Consider the following 9,232-nt stretch of genomic DNA (forward strand, 5'->3'; position numbering starts at 1 on the left):
GACGCTTAGGTTGGCTATTATAAATGATGCTGCAATAAACACAGGGGTGCATATATCTTTTTGAATTGGTGCTTTCATTTTCTTTAGATAAATACCCAGAAGTACAATTACTGGGTTAATAGTATTTCCAGTATTTGCATTTTTAATTTTTTGAGGAACCTGCATACTGTTTTCTATTGTAGCTGCACCAATTTACATTTCTACCAACAGTACAAAAGGGTTCCCTTTTCTCCATATCCTCACCAACACTTGTTATTTCTTATCTTTCTGATACTAGCCATTCTCACAGGTATGAGGTAATATTTCATTGTGATTTTGCTTTGCATTTCCTTGAGAATTAGTGATATTGAGCATCTTTTCCTCTTTCTGTTGGCCGTTTGTATGTCTTCTTCAGAAAAAGACATGCCCCTCTGCCCATTTTTCAATCAGATTATGTGTTTTTTATGTTGAGTGGTAGAAGTTCTTTATATATTTTGGATACTAACCCCTTATTGGATATATCATTTGCAAATATCCTCTCTTATGCACTTGGTTGCTTTTTGTTTTGTTGATGGTTTCACTGTGCAAAAGTGAAACTTTTTTAGTTTCATGTAATCCCAAATGTTTATTTTTGCTTTTGTTTCCCTGACCTGAGGAGACAGATCCAGAAAAATATTACTAAGACTAATGTTTAAGAGTTTACATATGCCTATGTTTTCTCTTGGCAGTTTTTGTTTTCAGGTCTTACATGTAAGTCCTTAATCCATTTCAAGTTTATTTTTGTGTATGGTGTAAGAAAGTGACCCAGTTTCATTCTGTTACATTAAAATGTTAATTCTTTATATATTGCCTATTGTAGTGGCTACCTGCCTAGGATTACCTTTCCTTCCACCAACTATAAATTCAAGTTTAATCACCCCTAACACTCAGTAACATATCTAGGGTAGACAGCTGTTTGAAGTATGCAAATATAAATGAATAGCTTCTCATCATTTGGTTTTCTTCCCTTTTTGTAAGGAAAAAGTCTTAATGGCCATATCATTATCTTTGAACAATGCCTGGTACCTAGAAAATAAGATTAATCTGCTTTAGCAGAAATTCTGTATTATCAGAATGACTAACATCACAGTTTCCATAATTGGCCTACGTGTACCATGAGGGATCCACGTAGAAATCTGCTTTGGGAGGAGCCTGGGTGGCTCAGGCAGTTAAGCATCCAACTTCGGACTCAGGTCACAGTCTCGCCATTCATGAGTTCGAGCCCTGCATTGGGCTCTGTGCTGACAGCTCGGAGCCTGGAGCCTGCTTCAGATTCTGTGTCTTCCTCTCTCTCTGTCCCTTCAGCACTCGTGGTCTGCCTCTGTCTCTGTTTCTCTCAAAAATAAACATTAGGGGCGCCTGGGTGGCGCAGTCGGTTAAGCGTCCGACTTCAGCCAGGTCACGATCTCACGGTCCATGAGTTCGGGCCCCGCGTCGGGCTCTGGGCTGATGGCTCGGAGCCTGGAGCCTGTTTCCGATTCTGTGTCTCCCTCTCTCTCTGCCCCTCCCCCGTTCATGCTCTGTCTCTCTCTGTCCCAAAAATAAATAAACGTTGAAAAAAAAATAAACATTAAAAAAATCCACTTTGGTTTGGTCTAGAAGGAGAATAAGAGATTATATTTGAACTAGTGAAGTAAAATGGCACACTGAAATAAAGAATACAGCAGAGATTTGCTCCATTCCAAATATTCACTTGCCATCCATTAGTGAATGAGTGAATGTTGGACTGAATGAACTTTACAATATTACTCTGAAACCCAGGTCTTATAGGTGCAAGTATTTTGTATTGCTTTGGATTTCTTTAGATAACTGCTTCAGTGGTTTCTCTTGTTAGTATCAAAGACCATTTGAAACAAGAAAAATTGGAGCTTTGATTTGATCATTGGAAATGTCTTCTTTAGAAAGTAACCACACAGCCTATTTATTTCCACATGCATACTTTAAAGGATTTCACCCAAGGCACCAAAATAACAACTATCTCTTGTGTGTTGTGTATATTTATATTGTGTGTGTGTATGTGTGTGTATCTATCTATCTATCTACACACACACACACACACACACACACACACACACACAAATTTGTTCCATAGCTTCCTTTTGGCCCTTGTGTCTATTCTGTCAGACCTGTTGGTGTGAGCCCACCATGGCAGATGCAGACTGCTGTGGGGAGTGTGGGAGATTGGTTGGGCAAATCCTAAGTAGATCTACTGCAGTGGTGGTTCTTTTTTTTTTTTTTAATTGTCAATTTACCGAACATACGGTGTAGTCTTGGCTTTAGGAGTAGATTGCCATGATTCATCACTTACATACAACACCCTTTGCTCATCCCAACAAGCACCCTCCTCAATACCCATCACCCACCACCCCCATCAACCCTCAGTTTGTTAAAGAGTCTCCTATGGTTTGCCTCCCTCTCTGTAACTTATTTTTCTTTTCCTTCTGCTATGGTCTTCTGTTAAGTTTCTTAAATTCCCCATATGAATGAAATCATATGATATCTGTCTTTCTCTGACTGACTGACTTCATCTAGCATAATACCCTCCAGTTCCATCCACATTGCTGCAAATGGCAAGATTTCATTCTTTTTTATTTCTGAGTAGTATTCGTGTGTGTGTGTGTGTGTGTGTGTGTGTGTGTGTATACACACACACCACATCTTCTTTACCCATTCATCAGTTGATGGACATTTGGGCTCTTTCCATAAATTGGCTATTGTTGATAGTGCTGCTATAAACATTGGGGTACCTGTACCCCTTCGAATCACCACTCCTGTATCCTTTGGATAATTCCCATAATGGTGGTTCTTGAGTTAAATTTGGCTTACAGGTAAGTTTTGTATGGTCTTCATGATTTTTTTTTCATTAACTAAAAGAAATCAAGGCAAATTATATAAATTAGGAGATTTTACTTAAATGTCTGGATTTCCATGCCCTTGACAAATTGGCAGATCTGGCAGCAGAAGGCCTCATTTTAATACAGCAGCAATCAGCAGGGGGGAAAGCATTCTTTTGATGGGGGCTAAGATCATCATTTTGCTGCAGTTCTTACCTGGTACACTTCACTCATTTATGGAGGCCTTGTGACCCTTTACCTAAGGAGGGGCAGGACAAACATGAAATAATTAAGTTGTGTAGCAGAGGGGAATGGATAGCAGAAAAATGGCAAAACTGGCAGCTTCTTGGTCACTAAGGTTAGGTTAGTAGAGACTGAATCCTAGTAGAAGGGACGTAGCAAATCTGGTTGAGTTCGAATAGGAGTCAAGATCCCAGGGTATGTGATGAAGAAAATAGAGATGGGGAGTCAGCCAGGGGCTTCACTTTAGAAGTACAGGGGAACCTCAAATCCACTGGATTATACTAGAAATCCATTTGGCAGTGAGGGAGGAAGTAAGCATACTAGACCCAACCCCTGGGATGTGGAGATGGCAGATGAAGATAAGTAGGGCCTGGCCAGCTTACTGGTTTACTTAGAAAGGAAAGCCCTGGATAACAGTGTTCCAGAAGTAGAGGGAAACTCCAGATTCATAAGACCCCAGGCAGGAATGGGAAGATACTTTCTCAAAGCTGTGTTGACCAGCAGCTGACTTTATTTCAGCGACAGTGGTGGGCAATTTGCCAAGAACTGGAAGCCCGCTCCCAAATAGCTGAGGTGGGACAAACATGAGGCAGCCATTATATGTCAAAGTGGAAAACCCAAAATCTCACACAGTAAATTAATGTTCCCAATTAAGATCATAAGCTTTATAACATTTTCATAAGCTTTTATTGAGATATGATTCTGAACCATCAACTTCACCCTTTTAAAGTGTATGATTCAATGCTTTTTGGTATTTTCACAGAGTTGTGCTCCCATCACCACAATCAATTTTAGAACATTTTCATCACACCTAAAAGAAATTCCATATCCATTAGCTGTTATTCCCCATTCCCTCCCAAGCTCTCAGTCCTAAGCAACCATTAATCTACTTTCTTTCTCTATAGATTTGCCTATTCTGAATATTTTATATAAGTGAAATCATACACTGTGTGGTCTTTGTGACTAACTAGTTTCTTTCACTTAGCATAATGTTTTCAAGCTTCATCTATGTTGAATGAAGTTGTCAGTACTCATAAAGATATACTACAATGTATCCATTCATCAGTTGATAGACGTTGGGTTACTTCTACCTTTTAGCTGTTATGAATAATGGTGCTATGAATATTCGTGTATGAGTTTTTGGGTGAATGTATGTTTCCATTTCTCTTGGGTATATACCCAGGAGGGGAACTGCTGTGTCATATGGGAACTCTGTTTAATCTTTTGAGGAACTGCCGAATTATTTCCTAATGTAGCTTTACCATTTTACATTTTCACTAGCAGTGCATAAGGGCTCCAATTTTTCCATATCCTTACCAACATCTGTTGTCTTCCATTGTTTTGATCATAGCCATTCTAGTTGGTGAGAAGTGGGGTCTCATTGCAGTTTTCCTTTGTATTCCCCTAATGGCCAATGCTGTTGAACATCTTGCCATGTGCTTATTGGCTATTTGTATATCTTCTTTGGAGAAATCTTAATTCATATCCATTTTCCATTTTTAACTGGGTTATTTATCTTTCAAGATCATAACATTTTGTAACATAATTTTTAAAAAAATGGTACACATAATCTAAAAAAAATAAAAAAGATTTTCGTTCTGAACTTGAGAAGCAGCCTGGAAGATTTCATTTAGAACAAATATTGGAATTTCTGTTACAAAGTGACAATATTTGAAAATGAAGAGAATCCTGGAAAATTTTGGAGGCAGGCACTGTCGTGTGAAGATTTAGAATGCACGGGTGTGTGTTTAACCAGTGTTTTTGATAATGTTGATACAGTAAGTCAAAGTAATACTGAGATTATTTGCGAAATGCTATGGAAATGTATTCTTTTTTTATTAAACATTTTTTAAAATGTAATTTATTGTCAAGTTAGCTAGCATACAGCGTATAAAGTGTGCTCTTGGCTTTGGGAGTAGATTCCCATGATTCATTGCTTACATACAACACACAGTGCTCATCCCAACAAGTGTCCCCCTCAATGCCCATTACCCATTTTCCCTGCTCTCCACCCTTTCCACCCTCAGTTTGTATTTAAGAGTCTTTTATGGTTTGGCTCCCTCTCTGTAACTATATATTTTTTTCTTTCCCTTCTCCCATGGTCATCTGTTAAGTTTCTCAACTTCCACATATGAGTGAAAACATATGATATCTGTCTTTCTCTGACTGACTTACTTCACTTAGCCTAATACCCTCCAGTTCCATCCACATTGCTGCAAATGGCAGGATTCCGTCCTTTCTCATTGCCAAGTAGTATTCCATTGTATATATAAACCACATCTTCTTCATCCATTTATCAGTTGATGGACATTTGGGCTCTTTCCATAATTTGGCTATTGTTGGTAGTGCTGCTATAAACATTGGGGCACATGTACCCCTATGAATCAGCACTCCTGTATCCTTTGGATAAATTCCTAATAGTTCTATTGCTAGGTCATAGGGTAATTCTATTTTTAGTTTTTTGAGAGACCTCAACACTGTTTTCCAGAGTGGCTGCACCAGTTTGCATTCCCACCAACAATTCTCTTTTTCCATGTTGTCGCCAACATCTGTTGTTTCCTGAGTTGTTAATTTTAGCTACTCTGATTGGTGTGAGGTGGTATGTTAATGTAGTCTTGATTTGTATTTTGTAGAAATGTATTCTTTAATTTTTTTATTACATATTTCTACTTTTCACCTATCAGGATAGTAACTTAGGCTTGCTGTCTAGGAATCAAACTCATCTCATTTTCCAACACTCTTCCCTCATACTAAAATCTCCCCTCTAAGCAGTGGATCTTAATCTGTTGTGTTCATGAGCACCTTTGACAGTCTAAAGAAATCCAGACCTTTTACCCTGTAAAAGTTACAAATATTCCTGTGAAGAGAACATTGGGAAACACTCTGACGTCATAAGTAATGAAGCTTTCCTCTGGAAGATGATGAAATAAATTGTGAATGTTTAGCAAGCTACTATTAAGGTCTGTGTGTCCATTTCTAGAAGACAAAGTATACATGTATGTACACACACACAATGTATTTTTGTAGGGCAACCACTAAAGAGAATATGTAATTTTATCAACTAGCATTTGCTAACCATGTGGTCTCCTGGGTGGTCTCTCTAGTCTGGGTGGCAACAACTGGGGCTGGATGGTCTGGGATGGTCTCACTCACCTGACTGGCTCTTGGCTCAGAGTGAGATGAAGGTCAGGGATGCCCTTGCTGGGGGTCATTCATCATGAGGCGGAGAGGCTGAGCAGCAGACTGGGCTTGTTCACATGGTGATGGCGAAGTCCCCAAGAGCAGTGTGTGGGGAAGCCTCTGTGCACAAGGCTTTTCAAACATCTGCCTGTGTCATATTTACTACAGCCCGACCGGAGCACGTCCTGGGGCCATCCCAGAGTCGTAGGTGGGTTCTCCCAAAGAGTGTGGATAAGAGGGGGTAGTTTGGTCCATTTGTACAGTCTACCAGAGTACTGTTGTACTCTTGTGAGAAGTCCTTTTCTGTACAGAAATTGTGCCTCTTCCCTTTAGTATTTCTTTTTTTTTTTAATTTTTAAATATTTTTTTTCAACGTTTAGTTTTATTTTGGGGACAGAGAGAGACAGAGCATGAACGGGGGAGGGGCAGAGAGAGAGGGAGACACAGAATCGGAAACAGGCTCCAGGCTCGAGCCATCAGCCCAGAGCCTGACGCGGGGCTCGAATTCACGGACCGCGAGATTGTGACCTGGCTGAAGTCGGACGCTTAACCGACTGCGCCACCCAGGCGCCCTTTTTTTTAATTTTTAATGTTTATTTATTATTGAGAGAGAGAGAAAGACAGAGTGTGAGCACGGGGGGGGGCAGAGAGAGAGGGAGACATAGAATCCAAAGCAGGATCCAGGCCCTGAGCTGTGAGCACAGAGCCCGACACGGAGCTTGAACCCACAAACTCTGAGATCATGACCTGAGCTGAAGTCAGATACTTAACCAACTGAGACACCTAGGCTATCTCCCTACTTGGTACTTCTATAAGAGAAACAGAGAGACCTTTTCCATTTGTCTTAAGTTGGTAACATAATTTGGTGGCTTTTTTTTGTTGGTTTTTATGTTTTTGTTTTTGTTTTTTTGTCACTTCAGACCCTTGCTCCTGTCATTGACAGTCCTCACAATGCTTATGGGTTGGGATAACTCTTCCAGGCCCACTCCTAAGACAAAGTGAACGCTCCAATCAGGGTTCACTGGATAGCTGAGATAGCAAGCTGAGAACTGTGAAGTTCCTTCTTTGGTAGACAGCTGGAAATAGCAAGTAGAGAATAAAGGAACACGAAAAATAACCTGTTGACTTCTATCTCCTACTGTCCTAGAACTATCTCATTGCAACGAAAGGATCAAAGCAGTTGGCACATTGTAGGATAGTGTCATCCACCCAAAATACTTCATACCTTTCCAGGAGCTTTATGGATACCCCGAAACCCAGTCATCCAGGGTTGGAAGTTGGAGAAGGCAACAGTTACATGGGAGAGGAACATGACCTGAGTTTTCTAGAGGTTAAGGTCAGGGGCCAGACATAGTATAGAATTTCCAGGTCTAGAGTCAGCTAACAGGGTTGAGAACCAACATGTGCCAGTGCTTTTAGTATATTTACATAATTCCATCATCACAACTTAATGGATATTGTATACGTGTGTGTACATGAATGTGTGTGTGTGTGTGTGTGTGTGTGTGTATGAATGTGTGTGTGTATGATTATCATTACTTCTGTTTGGCATTTAAGCTTCCAATTGGTGAAGTGACTTTTGGAATTAGAACCAAGACCCCTAAAAATAAGCCCAGAACTTTCTTTAGATGCTCACTGTTAAGACAAATATGATTCAACTCTTAGTGATTAAGGAAACACTGTTCATTTAGCCTGTGACTTTTCAGTGGCCCATATTCTGGGCAGTTTGCCAAGTGGTCACACAATCCATGTCCCACGGATTCTCCCAACAGAAAATCAGCTCTGTACTTCCGTAGCCTGACCACTTTCTACCTGGTATTGTATGGATGTGCGGCCTTGTTTTCCCATATTATTCATTGGCCATTGTTTTTATGAATCAGAGTTAAAGTGTGAGAGAAGTAAGCATGCTATGGACTCAGAGAGGCTCAAAACATAAAATTGTGACTTTTTTTTTTTTTTTTTTACTGTTTTGAAAAATATGCTTATCCCCAGTGAAATAGTCCCTAATTCTCTCCCCAAGTCCGGAATCGGTTGCTTCCTCCACCATTTGTGACTTTTGTATGACTCTTTCATGGCACTCACCTGATTATCTTATGGCCATTTCACAGGGGTTCTTGAAGAATAGGGATCATTTCTACTCATCTGGGAGCCACGTGTTTCTAAAGCACAGTGGGCACTCGGAAGTGCTGAAGGAATTCGCATAAAGACCCCTGTCATAATCCTATGCCGTTAGGAATGAGTGCATGGGTAACTGATAATTGCAATCCATGGAATCGGAACGGCTTTGTCTAGAAGGATTCAGATAATTAGCATGTTTGTATTACCAAGGGCTTCAGTGGTAATCTTGGGAAATGGGAGGAGTTGGCAAAATTGGCCTAAGAAAGTTTCATGCACCGAGGGCAAGACAGTTTGCCAGAGCTTCCGTCATTCCGACTGCAATCATTCTTGCAGTAAAACACTGTTCGTCTGTAAGCCAGAGCACCAATCAGAACAAACACCGCTCCTGTGGCGGGTAAAAGTTGAATGCTATCATGTGATGGGCACGATACAGGCAGCTGCTGAGACTGAGGGCTGAAAAGATGGTGTGGAAGAGGGGCTGAGAGGAAAATTGTTTTAAGGAAATGCTGCACCAAAGAAAAAGCAGTGTGCACACTGCCTTTCTGTGGTACACAACCACTGTTACACATTCGGTTATCTAAAGTGTAACTGCCCACAGAAGCTATAAACTTGGAGGACAGTGGTGCTGAATTGGATGTTTGAGACGTAATGTTTAAAGTGGTATAATTTGCCTCTTTGTGTTTGCCTCAAGCCTTCTCACTTAAATTTCTTAGTACGGAAAATGAAATTGTTCTGTAAGTTCGCTAAAGGTTACTGGCGACAACTCATTATATCCCTGCTCATGGTGCCTTGTCTTTATTTTATGGGCTTGAAAAATATTTATGAATAAGTGACAGAGT

This window comes from Lynx rufus, unplaced genomic scaffold (assembly GCF_022079265.1).
Source record: "Lynx rufus isolate CCGP_SWC_20201006 ecotype Redwood Valley unplaced genomic scaffold, mLynRuf1.p SCAF_10, whole genome shotgun sequence".
NCBI classification, from domain to species: domain Eukaryota; kingdom Metazoa; phylum Chordata; class Mammalia; order Carnivora; family Felidae; genus Lynx; species Lynx rufus.